The 15,840-nt window shown below is 45.8% G+C and overlaps 1 long non-coding RNA gene across 1 annotated transcript; it reads left to right on the top strand.

The window, feature by feature from the left end:
- Positions 1 to 412: 412 nt before the first annotated feature.
- Positions 413 to 15,059, top strand: LOC121828365 (uncharacterized). The gene is made up of 4 exons (XR_006070853.2): positions 413 to 4,204; positions 5,115 to 5,229; positions 9,543 to 9,680; positions 14,447 to 15,059. It is a non-coding gene; the product is annotated as an uncharacterized LOC121828365 (long non-coding RNA).
- The last annotated feature ends 781 nt before the right edge of the window (positions 15,060 to 15,840 follow it).

Genomic DNA, 15,840 nt, shown 5'->3' with positions numbered 1-15,840 from the left:
GGGGGGCGGGAGGAAAGCTGCCTAGTGTCCAGCAGGTGGCAGCAGTTCCCAGGGGGACTACTCTTGGGGGAGCACGCTGGATGGGGTCACCTTCAGAGAGCACGTTTATACTCCCAGGTAGCATCCCTTGAAGACAGAGTGCAGGGCTGGGGGTTCCGAGTCACTTTAACTCCCTCCCTCCCATGTGCACAGTGCAGAGAGTATGCATCTATGGGCTTCATTTTGGGAACAAGAAAGGTGAGGTCCTCAGAGGGACTCTCCGATTCCCATGGAAGGATGATCACAACCACCTTCCTCTTCACATTTAAAATTGCCAATGGCAGGCTGCAGTGGTGCATGCATGCCTGTAATCCCAGCACTGGGGAGGATTGAAATTTCTGCCACCTAAGTAGCCAGGCTACTCTGCCTCAAAAATAAACAAATATAAACAAAAGCAGCAACAACAAAAGCAATGAACAAAAATGCAACCCAGAGTACGGCAGCCACGCTTCCTTTCCCCTGAGCCAGGACGACCTCTCTGTGCTCAGCTCCTCAGCCCATTGTGGCCCCCTGTGAACTTCAGCACTGGCTTCCTCAGAGGTGGGAAGGGATCAGTCAGAGGCAAGGGCAGGTGGAATCACCCATGACCCAGTGATGAGATGGATACTCAGTGCTGCAAACTAGAGCAGGCGTAGAGGAGGCAAAAGCAGAAGCTGGTGGGGGGAACTGGGTTCCCCCCTAGGCGGTAGTTCTTCAATAAGCAAAATACGTGAGGCCCTTCAGATATGTATCCTGACACCAAAACAATCCCAATGCAAATCCAATCACTTTTCCATTCCGAACTCAGGTGGCAGCCTTGCCATTCCAAACGCAGTTACCAGTTACCGTTCTTATTTGGAGAGAGCCTAAGAGAGCAACAGATGCCACACAAAGGGCTTAGTTGAGCCAAAAATACCCAGAGGACACAGCACTCAGAAAATGCATGTTTTACTGAGGGATAAAGGGCTTGCCAGGACTCTGGCCAATGTCAATAGTCAGAACAAAGGACATTCAGAGTCCAGGACTGGCAGAGGGCTCTGAAGTGGTAAAGGAGGGACGTGTCTGGGTTTAGATGTAGGTCAGTCCTAAGTGATGTTGTAGCTGAGGGCACCCCACACAGTGAGACATGCATTTGGGATGCTTTACTTTTAATATCCCCAGGATCAGTTTTTCCTCTAACATAGTTGGACCACTGTTCATTGTCATACCATTCCTGTAAATCTCCTTCATGCTATTTGCAAAAATACAGCTCAATGCTGTATTGTTTGTCTAAGCTTATTGGTGTTCTCGCCAAAATATCCCCCTTTTCTCACCTTTTTGCACAACACTGAAAGGTAATTCCAAGAATTAAAGAAATAGGCATGTCAGGACCTCCTTCAGACATCTCTACAGTCAAAGTTTGTGTATTACAATCTGCCTGCCTTGAGAAAGCACATAGACATTCATTATGGCCCAACCTATTCCTTGGAGTTTATGCTACATATTTCCTAGAGGGGATGCATTTGTCATTACCTGGAGCAGACTAGGCAAGAAAATAATGGAGGTGGCCTTGTTCCATTGACTTCCAGTCAGAAGACTGGAATTCTAGCTAGAGCTTAGCAGAGAACTAACTAGAAGCTCTTTAATATCTCCATACCTCTGTTTCTGCATGAAGAGGTGAAGGGGACTGAAGACAGAGTTCAACTCACAGAGTGTTTATTTACTGTGTTTGAGACCCTGAGTTTGACCCACAGCACTACATATGATATTTGTGGTACGTACTTGTTATCCTAGGATCTGGAAAGTAGATCTAGGAGGATGAGAAGTTCAAGGCCATCCTCAGCTACGTAGTGAGTTTGAGACCAGCCTGGACTACCTGAGAGCTTACCTACCCTAATTCCTCCACCAAAAAGAAAAAAATGTGATGGCAACTGTGAGCTTTGATCTCATGCTTTTTGGAAACCTAATGTGTTCATGTTGGCCTAAGTGGAAGGTAAACAATAAACCAATATCATAACTGCTGAGATTTTAAGGACCTTCCTCATCTTCCAGCTTCGCAAGGCTCTCCTTTGGGGCAGTAGGTGATGCCTTTTCTCAACTTCTGGATAAGTTTTCGCCATGAGCTTAACATCTGGAGGATCTGCTAGAGCACATCATGGGATTCTTTCACCATGTTCAGTCATCAGGGTCCTGGCGAGAGGTCCAGGCCAGGGGGTTCCAGTGGGGTCACAGGCTCTGCCACTAGACCCAGCTAACCAAGGAGACACGTGGTAATAAGCACATTAGGGGAATTTATTCAGTATGGCTACATCAAGAAGGAACAAGGTCTGCACCCTCTATTTCATGTTCCAGGAGCTCATAAGAACAACAGAATCACACAAGGAAGGAGTAGAAAGGAGGAACTAGGGGTCTGCAGAGCCAAGAAATCATGGAGAAGATTTGGTCTGGTTGATTATTGTCCTGGGACTGACCACGCAACTGCTTGGGGACAGCTTTAACTCTCATTATGGGATGCCAATAAGTCACTTGCTATTTGTGGAACCCAACAGTGACTGCTGAAGAGACTCTTCAGAGCAATAACAGGCCACAAAGGCAAATGGAAGTTAGTTAGTCAATATCTGGGTCACCCTTCAGGCTTAGATCAGCGCCTAGGATCATCTGTATGGTTCTTCTGTGTTTAATAAGACAGAGGGATCAGAGGGCCCCTAAGTGAATGCTACATACCTTTTCTTCCAGGTAGTGAGAAACACGTTCACTTTAAGAAGGGAGCAGTTAAAACTCCTTGGGTTAAGTCAGTCTGTAACAGGGGTCAACCTATTGAAGCGACTTCTTATATTATCTATTATTAAATAAAACTAGGGAGTCAGATATTGGGGTAAAAACCTGATTGATCAGAGAAGCAGCAGAAAAGCCACCAGTGACCTCCTCTCTCTCTCCTTTCTCAATCCAAAAAGGGCCTGCAAATCTTTTTAAGCCCCTCCCTATCACTTCCTGTGTCTCTCTATATGTCCTGGGTCCTCCAAAACCTCTATGGCTAATTCTAGTAAGCTAGTAGCTAACACTGCCCTCTGAGTTAGTCAGAATGCAATCAAAATACCCCAAAACATCCTACTTTCTCCAAGAATCCCTAAGTCACACCTACCAGGAGTCTCGGCATTCCCACTCTTGGGCCTGTGTGACTCTTGCCAGCGTTCATGGGAGTCTGAGCACTGTCAGAGAATGGTGGGTGAAGGAGAAGGTGCCCCTGAGAAGAACAGAGTGGATGTTTTCACTAATATTTGCATGCCCAGATTCCTCCATTCTTTGTGTTTGCCAAACTGCATGCTTCATAAAGATGCAGAAAGCAAGTGTTTAATACAGAGAAGTTGAGAAAACACGGTATGAAAGCAAGGCCCAGCCTGGGAGCATTCATAGCCTTGAAGTGGGTGTGTGTGTTGGGGGACAGCATACAGGGACAGGACCCCAACAGTGAAATTCTGTGTAGCAGAGATGCTAAGATTTCTTTCACCCCAACATGCTGCAGTCTTGGGGTGAGGGTTACAAACCCAGGCCTTAAATTTGATTGATTTATGTCTATGGTAAAGGGTGACAGAGGGGACAGAGGTTCAGTGTGTTAGAGTTCTACTTTTCAGAAAAATAAAAAGGCAGGATGAAAAGCCCATAGCAGCATGAAGCCACACCAGCCCCCAGCTCCTGCTTGGTGTAGGTGGTAGTTCTTTCTCGGGGTGGTGGCAAGGAAGCATCGGGCCCCCAATTATTTGGTCTGGGGCTTTCTAATGGCCCTGGGAGGAGATCTACCCTCCTAAGGTAGTTGTAAGGTGAGCTACTCTCTCAGATGTACTACGGGGTCAACAGCAAGGAAAGATTGACTTTGGACTACAAACTGTTTAGGACAATTTTGAGATGGCTAGCTGAGATGATCCAGCCTGACAGACTACTTGAACAAGGACTTGAGACAAGCCCTGCACTTTCTCAATATGCAGAGACTGGACAAATGGTACAGGACTTGACGATTAACCCAAAAATTTTCTCTTCAAGATTCCCTAAAGATATCTTCACCCCTAGAAAGCAAAAAGAAAAAGAGAATAAGATATGAGATAGATCATTGAATCTACTCTGAGAAAAAAGATAAAGAAATAATAGGATAAATAGGTAGATCACTGAATCTACACTGAAGAAAAAGGGGAAGATATAAAAATGACAAAAGGTAGACTACTGAATCTACTATGAAAAGAAAAAAGAGAGAATATGGATATGATAAGATAAAAAGGGAGATTATAGAATCTACTTTTTAAAAGGAACTACTTGTTTTAAATAAGTGATGAAAATTTTTTGTCTGAGTTTATCAAATGTTACTGGACTGGACATTGTTAATATATATAATGGAGTTTTTATCTGAATCTGTCAAATGTTAATGGACTAGACATTGTTAATGTAATCTTGACTGTGTATATTGTATATACTTACTGGATATAATTTTTCTTGTATTAGTTATAAGCTTTTTTAAATTTTAGACAAAAAGAAAGGAAATGCGGTATTGTATTCCCCCAAATATTGTGCGGGCTAATAAACTTATCTGGGGTCAGAGACAGAGCAGCCACAATATTAAACATAGAGGATAGACAGTGGTAGCACACGCCTTTAATCCCAGCACTTGGGAGGCATATCCAGGCAGAAATCCATGTTTTCAAGGATACAGCCAAGCCTGGTGACTCATGCCTTTAATCCCAGAAAGCAAGCCTTTAATCCCAGGGAATGATGGTAGAAAGCAGAAAGATATATAAGGTGTGACGACCAGAAACTAGAAGCATTTGGCTGGTTAAGCTTTCAGGCTTTGGAGCAGCACAGTTCAGCTGAGATTCATTCTGGATGAGGACTCAGAGGCTTCTAGTCTGAGGAAACAGGACCACCTGAGGAATTGGCAAGTGAGATAGCTGTGGCTTGTTCTGCATCTCATCTACCAGCATTCACCCCAATAACTGGCCCCGGGTTTGATTTTTATTAATAAGAACATTTAAGATTCATGCTACAAACAAGCCCAAACAAACAAACAAAACTGGGCTTGGGGAGAGGCTAAAGGTTGGGAGAAGTTTAGGAGTAATGAACTACTTTTACAGAATTCATCAATATCCTGAGTTTCTCTGACTGTTGGGACCACCAAGGAAAAGCCCCGGCTTCAATTCAGACTCCGGTTAGACTCTGAGACCAGTTAGTCAGCTCTGGAAGCTCTTGGTGAGTCCCACCCCTCCAGGACCAGCTCTCATGCTCTGAGAACACCCGCTTTGCTCTCCCTGATGCCCAAGGCTCCATTGCAGGCCCTTCATACAAGCTGCTGCCCTGATATCAGCCTGTAGTCCAGGTGAGCTTCTGTTCCAGTTGGAGAAAGCACACTTACTGATGATGGTCCTGATGTTGGAGGACCCCAGCCCTCAGAATAGGGGAGGTGTTAGGCAGGATACCAAATCCAAAGTCACCCCCAGGTCCCTGCCTGGCCGGGTCACCTCTAGCCATCACACATTATTCAGGAGAATCATGCTGCTTTTCGTTGTCCCAGGGTTCTCCCTTTGGATATGTTTGGGTTCCTCAGCCTTCATGGCTCTTTCATTCATTCAGGCTTCATTTCAGACCTCCCAACTCTCTGGATCTGTTTGTTCTTGTTGGGGGTATAAGAGAAGGTAGGAGATGTTGCTATGTGAATCCCTACTAGTGATTTGATAAGTTGAACCTTGAACTGTAGTCTAGATGCCTGGGCTAGAAGTATTTATGTCCTGTGACCTCGGATAAGGCATTCCCTGGGAGCCTTCCTATTTAGAAAGATTTCATTAGGAAAGAATATTGTAGGAAACCAGAATACCAGAGTGGCCATTTCCTGGCCTCTTTCTTAAGATCAGGTGCCCAGTACATCTTTGCAGCTCTCTGCTCTCTCAGGGGTCAGGGCAATTCTGTGCACACTGCAAACACCCAGTGAGTGTATGTGAATGTAGGAGATGAAGGATTGAAGATCTTTGAGAAGTGGATGTGCAACCTGAGAGCAAGAGACGATTATAATTAGAAACCCAGAGCTGGTGCTGGGAACCCAGCTGAAGGGCTGGCTCCCCGTGCCCTCCCTGTCAGACACACTGTGCAGGCTCCAGACAGCCTGGGCCCCAGCCAAGACTAGAACGCTGGCTTGAAATGAAACCCCAAGGGGAAAGTCATCCATCACAGAAGGTAATGGTCCATGGAAGGATTCGTCTCCCTCCTTCTCCCCCAATCTTCCTGGACTAGCTGTTGGGAACGAATCTAACTTTCCCAGGAGAAGAAAGGCCAATTTTAGAACTGTTTTCTAAGTTGGTTACAGTACAGGGCATTCTGTGTGGGTCCCATACTTAGGTACGCCTGAACATTCTTGGACTGACCCCAGACCATCCTGCGGTACCCCTGGTCTCACTGTCTGTCTCTTCTTCCAGTCTCAGCCAACTATGAGGTCATTGCATGGAATCCTTGGCTTCCTGAAGTGACACAGCAGGCCCAGCTCTATCTATAATATCTATATTAGTCACTATCCTTACCAGTGGTAAAGGGGGGTACGGCCAGCTCAAGAGTCATTGCTGGGCTGGGGCTACAGCTCACCCACAGAGCCTTTGCCTAGCATGAGCAAGACCTCGGGTTTGAACTCTAGCACTACACTAGAAAAAATTAAAAAATAAGCATCATAGTTGCTATTTCTCCTTCTCTGTATCTGTGTATTGTGTACAAAAGCACCAAGGCATACTCACATGGCTTCTTTTTGTGTTGTTTATTTATTTATTTTTGTTTTTACATCCCAACCAAAGTTTTCCCTCCCTCCCCTCTTCCAAGTTCCTCCCCGCCACTTTCCCTCTCACCCCCAAACTCCATCCACTCCTCCTCCACTGTTTCTCTTCAGCTACATAAGGGCACCCATGGATTAGCGGTGTTTTGGTTTTTTTTCTATTGTTTGCTTTTGGAGACAGGGTTTCTCTGTGTAACAGTCCTGGCTATCCTAGAACTCACTCTGTAGACCCGGCTGGTCTGAAACTCAGAGATGCACCTGGCTGTACCTCTCTAGGACTGGGGTTAAGGGTGTGAGCCACCACCACCTGGCATTCACATGGCTTCTTAAGACTTGACACTCAAAATAGCAATAACATGATTACCTGGGATATTGCTAAAATGTACAGACCTCAGGGTGTAGCTCAGACTCACTGAGTCAGGATCTGTGCTGTAACAGGCTACATGGTGTTTTTCATGCCCATTAAAGTTTGCAAAGTACTGCTTTAACTTGGTGGTCGTCAAAGAGGACAGCCATGGCGCAGCAGCAGCAGCAGCACCTGGGAGTTAGAGAGTCATTAGAAGCTGCTCATGGCACACACGTTATCTACACACATATACACTGTGAAGGCAGAGGGCCTCAAATTCAAGGCCTACCTGAGCTGCATAAGATACCTGGTCTAACGCTGTCTCAAAAGTGTCTGGGGACGGACCAGTCGGAGGGGAGGATATTGTTGCAGGAAGGGCAGGTTGGTTGTGTTAAGCCCCACCCAGACCTGCAGAATGAAATGCTCCAAAGACCAAACGTGCTTCAAGAAACCTTCCAAAGGGCTAGAATGATAGTTTATCAGTTAAGACCTCTGGGTACCCTTCCAGTGGACCCAGGTTCAATTCCTAGCACCCACATGGCATCTCACTACCATCTCTAACTCTAGTTCCAGAGAATCTGATCCCCTTTTCTGGCACCAGGCATGTGGTACCCCAACATATAAGCAGGCAAAACACGCCCCACACCCACACAATAAAATAAAATAAATTCCTTCCAGATGGTTCTGATACTTTCCAGCTTGAGAACCACTGGCATGATGGATACTTTCATTAGAATATAATTTTAGAAGCAAGGGGAACACTGTGAGTCAGTCTGTGGCAGCACCCAGTGTTCCTCTTTGAGGTGAGCTATAGTTTGAATCTGGAATGTCTATAAAACGCCCCTATATTAAAGCCTGGGAGCCTTTTAGGAAGTAGAGCCTAGTGAGAGGAGGATACAGCACCAAGGTGTGCCCTTGCAGGGGATGCTGAGATCCTAGCTCCTTCCTTTGCTTCCTGGTTTCTTCTCTGGCATTTGTTCCGGTTCATAATATACCATGATGCCACACGTCCAAGGCAGCAGAGCCGCTGATCCTGAACTGGAGCGTCTGACACCCAGAGCCCCAGAATAAACCTATTGTCTTTAGAAGTTATTTGATTGGTGTATTTTGTCAGTGATGGCAAACTGATGTACTGGGGTCTCAGCGTCACAGAGCTTTTATCCCTCTTTAATGAGAACATCAGAACTTGTAACTAGAAGGTGTATGTCTCCACATCCCAAGAGCTGAACAGATGTCAAGGGAAAATGGGCAAATCAGTGAGTTGGTCTGTGGGAAAAGAACCTTTAGGAGAGTGCTCTAGCTGACCTTGAATCCTTTCTCTTCAGGGATTAGACGATCGTGTTGACGCTGAACTGGTCCAGACCTGTGGAAATGGCTCTGCGTCCCCCATCTTACAATGCTGCCCATCTGTCCTTCTTAGCAGCTTGCTTTCTATTTCATAGCTCAAGGGCCAGCCTGTGGCTTGAGAGGGCTAAGTTCTCCCAGCCCACCACTACCTTTCACATGGTCAGGCGCTGTCCCCAGAGGCCCAGAGAATTCATCTGTCAAGTGAGGGGTGTTGGTGAGAGGTGTCAGCTTTCTGGCTTTTCTCCTGTGACATTTTGGGGTTGACTTTGCCCTGAAAGCTGGATCAGACACCTCTTCCATTGTCTTGCTGCTACGCCAGGGATCTCACATTTTCTGACTCTCACTCATAGCGTTTGCAGGGGGAGTGAGTGTTTCACTGCGAGCTGGTCCTTAGCAGAACTGTTTAAATGGAAATTCTTTTGGACCAACATTGACTCCAGGAGCCCAGGACCAAGTCTACATTGCCCTTCTCCTTCATCCCTGCTTTGGGTATTTTTAGATGCCAAACTCTTGTTCAACAGAGCCTTCCCTTACTTAGCACCCCAAGCAGAGAAAACCTGCCTTGCCAATTCCCTGTGCTGGAGAGATATACCACCACCACCACCACCACCACCACCACCAACAACAACAACAACAACAATAACAACAACAACAACAACAATAATAATATCAATAATAATAATTTAGCTGAGACTGTTGTCCTTTGTAAATGAGGTTGCATTACCAGTGTTGTTAGTTAGGGTCACAGCCTGTGCTAGACTGGATCTATTGGAGAAATTATTTTGGCCACTCCACGTAGTTAAAAGGATATTTATTTAATGGCATAACTCACAAATTAAGTAATAGGTAGGTTGCAGGGTCTGGGGAAGGTGTATTGCAGTCCAGCAGTGTTCTCTGGAGCTCTGCTCAGTCAACCTCCGCTGTTCAGCATCGGGGCACAGAGAGAGCGCACAGAGAGAGCACTGGCCCATCCAGCTCTCCGGTCTCCTGGCGCCTCCCCTGGCCCCGCCTCGTAGGCATGACAGTTGCCAGAGTCTCAATGGAGGTTGGAACTTCCAGATCCAAGCTGGAATGGCTACCCACTACATGGACCATCAGTCCTCAAGAGTCCAATGAAACAAACAAGCAGTGAAGAGCAGAGAAAGAGAACTTATTCAATGCGGCCACACTAGGAACAACGACAACAAAAGAGATCAGGTGAGCCTTCACGTCCATTATTAGGGTGCTGCCATGAAGTTTAAGTAGAAGGTAGGAGATGAGTTATCCATAAGCCATCGGTCCTGGGGGGGTATGACCCTGCCCATCACCCAACCCTTCATTATCGGCTCAGCTCCAGTCCCTCCTGCGAGGTAGCCTGACAGGTTGGCAAAGTGCATGGGACTTCTGTCTGAGGGACAAAGTTCCTCTCTGGCTGGCGCCAGGGCTTAGACTTTGACTTCTCTTACTTTGAGGTTCCTGGAGAAATTCCAGTTTCATGGGGACCATAGTTTTAACCGACGGATAAGCACAGGGAAGTCACAAATGGCTCTCTTTGAAATGTCTCACTCCTACCTGGATGGTTTCAGTAGGGATTTTCTGTTTCTTCATGCTAGAAGATCTTGGTCTAGTACAGGGTATGTAGAGGTTGCATGTCCTCTTTGCTGCCCACGTTAGTGATGCCTCCAGACATTAGGGCTGGCTCTCAGTTTTATCACTATTTATGGATATAGCATGGATTTACTGCCTTCTTTCCTATGAGTACAAATGCATATTTAAGTCTTAAACTTCGTGTTATTTAGTTAGCATTTATATACGCTATGGTAGATGCTTGCATTAGTTTAGCCCACACTGACCAGTAACTAAGCCCCAGGTAGTGGAGTTTCATGATTCCTTTTTAGATAAGGAAGGAACTGATGCTGAACTCAGAGCCAGAGATCCCAGGCATCCTGTTTCCTCTCTGTTCCCGGCTTAAGGGTGAGGGGAGGACCAAGCCACTAGGTGGAGGACCCATTTCTAAGACAGTTCAGTTTGAGGTTTTGGTGTCTTGCTCCACTCCCTCTCCCCAGTCCCTTCTAGGTTAGCTGGGTGTGGTGTGGGTCTGTCTGTGTTTGCTGTTTCCCCAGGGTGAACCAGGGAAGACGAAGAAGATAGAGTTAGTTGGGACAACGGGGTGCAAACAGCTCTTCTGATCTGCAACCACAGCTCTTGCTTCCCTGGTTTCAGTTATCTGTGGTGTTAGAAGATAAAACCAAGAGTTGTGTCTGTGACCCAAGAAGCTGGAAGCAGAAGTGTTGAAGAAAAAGGCAAAGGATGAGATTATTGGGAGATATTTTGCTTCTTAGAGAGATTTTAATGTGTTCGGCCATTTACAGAAAAGGGAAACCCTAGCCTTACTAATGCGAAATTTCCTTTTAGGCTCCATAGCACGTGGTTGTTTTCTGCGGTGGGGAACTAACACATGAAACTAGGATTTTTTTTTTTTTTTTTTTTTTTTTTTTGATTTTTTGAGACAGAGTTTCTCTGTGTAGCTTTGGTGCCTGTCCTGGATCTTGCTTTGTAGACCAGGCTGGCCTCGAACTCACAGAGATCCACCTGCCTCTGCCTCCCAAGTGCTGGGATTAAAGGCATGCAACACCACTGCCCGACTGAAACTGGGATTTTTAAGAGTCAGAGGAAGAGGTTAACACATTAGAGTTCTCATTTCCTACAGAGGCTCACAGATACTGTCCCAGATTAATATAAAATATTAATCTAAAAATTTTAAGGATATCCTAATACACAAATGATATTCTAAGTAATTTAAGTATGTTAACCAATGTCACAAAGATTACCAGGGAAAACATGAAAACAGTGTGACTAGTGAGAATCAGAAGCCTGATAGAGAGGAAGAAGGAAGAAGTAGATCCAGTGCATTCCTCAACTGTGACATTAAGCAGGCATAATTTCTGCTCAAATGAGGTGAATTAAGAATAGAAGCACAAATATTTTGTTTTCTGCTCTGCTAGTCAGAACAGGAAGAATAAAAACTCAAGTCCATGGGAGCCATCTCGAAGCACAGGGGGGCTGTTCTTTATCCACGGCTTTCTGTAAAATAACAGTTTAAAGATTATGTGTGCCCAATTATTTGTACAAAAATATAAGCCATTTGACATGTCCAGGGGGTCAGAGATAATTATGTCCCAGTCGGCAAGATTTGGACAGAGCAATGTTTTGACTTCTAGTCCTGGCAAATCCATCTTCTTAAGCGGGAGAGCCAAGGAGGCCAGAGGTCAATGGAGATAAGAGGTCATGTGACAGCTGGTGAGAGAAGAAGCCGGAGAAGACACCCTCCCCCAGAAAAGAGGGATCATGCACGCACATGCGCACGCACATGTGTGCATGCACACACAACAGAGAGAGGAATCATGGGATTAAACAGAAGAAGTCAAGGGCAGAGGTCAGCTATGAGACCAACATCATTTGTTCTAGGCTTATTCAAGTCCCATCTTAGAAGTCAGTCTGGAGAAAAAGACTGCCCTGTCCAGAGAACAGGAAAGGATATCAGAAAAGAATGTGGCCACTGTACTTTCCTCTTGTCTGAACCTCCAGTGTTCAATAACTGGTCTTCTGGCTTGTTTTAAGGCCCTGTCTTATTTAGGGTTACTATTACTGAGCTGAAACACCATGACCAAGGCAACTTTTATGAACAAAAAGCATTTAGTTGGGGACTTACTGACAGTTTCAGAGGTTTAGTACAAAATTATTCGCGGCTAGGAGCATGGCGGCCAGCATGGTGCTGGACAGCAGCTGAGAGATCTACATCCTGATCCACAGGCTGAGAGAAGAAAAGACAGAGAGACTGGGCCTGGCATGGGCTTTTGAAACCTCAAAGCCCACCCCCAGTGACACGCTTCCTCTAACAAGGCCACATCTACATGATCCTATGGGGGGCATTCTTATTCAAACCACCCACAGGCCCTATGATGGAGTCCTTAATTTCTGTAACATAAGGAAAAGCCTAGAAAAAATAAAAGATGAAAGACATGCCAGCTCATCTTCCCTCCACTCTGTGCAAAGGAGTTTTCTGGTGAGCATTCATTTATGTGGTGATGCCAAATGTGAGCTGAGAACTCCAGTTCTGGGCGGTCAGGATGGCGCAATTAATCCAGAAGAAGCTAAAAAAGAAGCAGTTTCTGTGCAGTGACTCCAGAACTTGTCACACACACACACACACACACACACACACACACACACACACACACACGCACGCACGCACGCACGCGCACACACACACACACCCCTCCAGCTGCTGGCTTTTTGAAGCTTTTCCTGTAGCCTGCCCATTTGTACTGTAAGACCCTCTGTCTATGGCTCTATGAATCTGCGTGCCTGGCTCAGCAGAAGCCCTCCCGAAATATGCTGCCTCTTCCTGGCAGTTCTCTGGTTTCTGATTCCCTCCTGATTTGTGTAAACTTTCTCTTTGGCTCAGATGCTGAGGACTCTCTCAAATCCACTGTAAGTGTGCGGGAAACACTCCAGATCACGTGGCCAGCAGAGCATGGCCAGTGAGAATTCATTCCGCTGTGTTTAGCAAAAGCACTTCTCCCCAGGCCTCCCAAACACTGTTACAAACCTCTTCCTTATGGCCTGTGTCTAAAGCCTACCCTGCATAGCACTGTACTGAGCTCTTCTATGTTGTCCATGACTTTTCCAAGTTCACCCCCTCATTCTCTTTCTTGTGCACCCCGCCCTCACCTCCTTTCTGTGCAGAGCGCCTGTCGATGCCCCTGTGTTTTAACATAGACTCTTCTCTCTTCCTGTAATGTGCATCTTCTCCTCTCATTTTCAAAGCTGCCCTTGGTGACTTCACAGGTTTACCAACGGGTCTTAGAACATTAGAACACTGAGCATCCTTCTTTCACCCATCTGTCTCCTCCCATCTTCTCTTAAGGTCCCATAGGGCCTATGACTCATCAACCTCTCTTGGCCGGCCACCACCACAGCGTCCATACTGAGCTCACACCTGGAGCCTCCATAGTGCAGTGGGTGAAATTAAGCTTTGTCATCTAATGGAATAGAAATCTTAGCCATGCCACATCTTTATGGTGTGACCAGGGCAAGACAACTACAGTGCATTTTAGTGTCCCTACTGAGCACCCACATGAGGTGGTTCACAGCAGTATGTACCTCCAGCTCCAGGAGACATGACGGACTCTTCTGGACTCTTGGACAACCCTACACACATGCCATGCACTCACATAGTCTCTCTCTCTCTCTCTCTCTCTCTCTCTCTCTCTCTCTCTCTCATAGACACTGATAAAAATAAATGTTAAATTTGGATCATTCTGTAAAGGGCTTTCTGTGCATGCCAAACACTGTTAATTTCAAATTTAATTATTATATCGAAGGAATGCAATGTAGACTTACAGGTTGGTTCTCTGACCACATTTTCTCTCATCTTTTTTAAAGGACCTGCATGAGGTAATATGGGTGACAAAGGTTTCAGAATTTGAAGATGGAGCTTTAAAATAAAAATAAATCAGCATTTGGAACCGGGAGGTAGCTAAGTGGTTAAGAGTACATGCTGCTTTTTCAGAGGACCTAATTTGGTTCCCACCACCCACAGCTCACAAGCACATGTAGCCCCAGCTCCAGGGGATCTGATGCCCTCTTCTGGCTTTTGTAGGTACTGCACTCCCGGGCACACACCCACACATATATACCTACACATACACTGCAGTCAATACAAAAATTCATGTCTGAGAACTATGAACATGAGTTACAAAACCACAAAAAAATAATCTCATAACATTTTAAGTAAGTTTGTGAGATTAAGTTGGTCTGCATTTATATTTCTACTGGACATGCCCAAACAATAGAGCTTTGCTCAGCAATAAAGAATAAGACGTTCTGTTCGGGGAAAATGAATGGAACTGGAGATTATAACGTTAAGTGAAAAAGCAAACTTGGGAAGGCAAGTCTCATTTGCTTTCCTTCCTTTTCAGAAGCCAGGGAGGGTGAAGAAGACATGAAACAGAGACGGGGACTTCTAGGGACGGAGAAGGAAACAGGCAAAGAGAGGGTATATAAATTTCAGAACGGGTGAGTGTGGCCAAATCACTTCCCAACCATGCACAGAGACCTCATAATTTAACCCCTCTGCAAAGTTAATATGCACTGATCAAAATTTTGAACTTCCCTGGAGGATGGCCACAGGCACAGCTTTCTGAAGAGATTGGCCTCCTCTTCGCCTGTCTCCAGTCAGTCTTTCGGCTTGCAGTCTGCTAAGAGGCTGCCACACCCAAAGCCCGAGAAACTTACAGGTTCCTCTGGCAAGTGAGCATCAGAGCTGGACTGTTTCTTCTGTCTTGGTTCCATCCATGACAAGACATGTGACACTCAGGCTCTCTGCCCTTGTTCTATCATGGGAGATCTGTGTCCCACACACATGTCCCCCACACAAATTATGGAAAAGCCTGCGGAGACCTTTTTTTAAATTTTATTTTTTAATGATTTAAAAATTATGATTATTATGATTATGATTTACATCCAACAGCAATTTACCCTCCCTATCCATCCCCTTCATTTGCCCTATCACCTCCCCCCCCCCCTCCCGCCCCGTTTCTGTCTCTATTGCAGGGACTCTTGAAAAGCTAGAATTTCCATTCAAGGCTGAAGGGCTGGGCTGAATCCCAAACGCTTGCCTTGGGTTCCACCTGCTGGAACAATGATGTACTGCAGCCATTTCACTGGCCAAGCTATCCTCAATGAAGCAAAGAAACAGTTTATCATTTACTGTTGTGATTTAAAATGTTTTTATTCTTCTCGCAAATATTACATCTATACTGCAGGTTTCCCTCTATCCTCTCCCCCAGTCTCTCGCCCTCATCTCTCCTCTCCCTCAAGATCCACACCCCCTCAGTCTCCCCTCAAAGAGCAGGCCTCACGGGAATAAGACTAGGCACATACCATAACATCAAGGCTAGACGAGGCAACCCAGTAGGAGGAAAAGGGTCTCATAAGTTGGCAAAAGAGTCAGTGGTTGACCCCCACTCCCACTGTTAGTAATCCCACAAGAACACCAAGCTATTCAGCTATAATATATAAGCAGAGGACCTAGGTAGGACCCCCACAGGCTCCCTGATCTCTGTGAGCCCCAATGAGTCCCAGTCATTTGATTCTGTGGACAGTGTTCTCGTGGTGTCCCTGACTCCTCTGGTTTCTCTGATCCTTCCTCCTCCTCCTCTGCAGGACTCCCTGAGCTCCACCTAATGAAATTAATTTTTTTTTGAGACAGAATTTATCTTCTTTTCAAACCTCTGGCAGACTGGAACTTGCTGTGTAGATCAGGCTTTCCCACAGAGTTCCTTTTCCCTTATTTCCTAAGAGCTGGGGTTAC

The sequence above is a fragment of the Peromyscus maniculatus genome, chromosome 3, assembly GCF_049852395.1.
Source record: "Peromyscus maniculatus bairdii isolate BWxNUB_F1_BW_parent chromosome 3, HU_Pman_BW_mat_3.1, whole genome shotgun sequence".
NCBI classification, from domain to species: domain Eukaryota; kingdom Metazoa; phylum Chordata; class Mammalia; order Rodentia; family Cricetidae; genus Peromyscus; species Peromyscus maniculatus.
The sequence above is the reverse complement of the archived record's forward strand: the minus strand, read 5'-3'. Positions and strand labels throughout refer to the sequence as shown.